General features: G+C 51.8%; 1 protein-coding gene across 1 annotated transcript in view; it reads left to right on the top strand.

Annotated features, from left to right (window-relative positions):
• LOC109542109 (F-actin-monooxygenase Mical) overlaps positions 1–710 on the top strand; it is a 12,740-nt gene that overhangs the window by 2,869 nt on the left and 9,161 nt on the right. The gene's annotated exons all lie outside the window — the stretch shown is intronic.

Consider the following 710-nt stretch of genomic DNA (forward strand, 5'->3'; position numbering starts at 1 on the left):
CAAGCAAACGACAAAGAGAACGTGGAAACCAACCTCCACTATGAGGAGCATTGCCAAAGGCTGCAATCCAAAGTGGAGTTCGGCAACGCCCGCGATTCGATAGACATTCGAAAGTCGCGCAGAAAAAGCAAGGATTCGCCTCAGAAGCCCGATCTGATCCAGGAGGAGAAGGAACGGAGCAGCCCGCCCAAGGAGATCACCTTGCAGTTGGACCCGCTGATGCGACCCGATGTGCTCTACAAGAAGGAGAACATCAAAAAGGAGCGGGACGTGAACAAGAAGCTGATCGAGGAAATGGTGATGAATAAAATGAAGGCCGAAAACAAGAGCCTGGAGCGAAAGAAGCGAAACCGAAGCAACCTGAGCAGCTTGAGCCCCAGCATGCCAAAGCCAACCCCTACCGATATCGTCTCACAGATCAATCGCAGCAACTTGAGTAAAACCTCGAATTCTTATGCGACGCCTGATTTGCTTTCAGACTCAATTCCGCCAGTCGACAGTTCAAACGACGTCTTTTCCACCCCAATGGCCAGTTTCACTCCCAAGTCGGGCTCAAACCGGCCATTGAGCGTCTTTTCCACCTTCACCGATGTGCGAACGTTGCCCGCAACCCCCCTGACCAACCCTGAGAACTTCAGCATGCCGGATATTCGGAAAAATCTGTTTGGCGATGACTTTAAAACCCCCAAAGCACCGCCCAGATTCAACAG

This window comes from Dendroctonus ponderosae, unplaced genomic scaffold, assembly GCF_020466585.1.
Source record: "Dendroctonus ponderosae isolate FM_Combo_2020 unplaced genomic scaffold, Dpon_F_20191213v2 Dpon_F_20191213_8, whole genome shotgun sequence".
Taxonomy (NCBI): domain Eukaryota; kingdom Metazoa; phylum Arthropoda; class Insecta; order Coleoptera; family Curculionidae; genus Dendroctonus; species Dendroctonus ponderosae.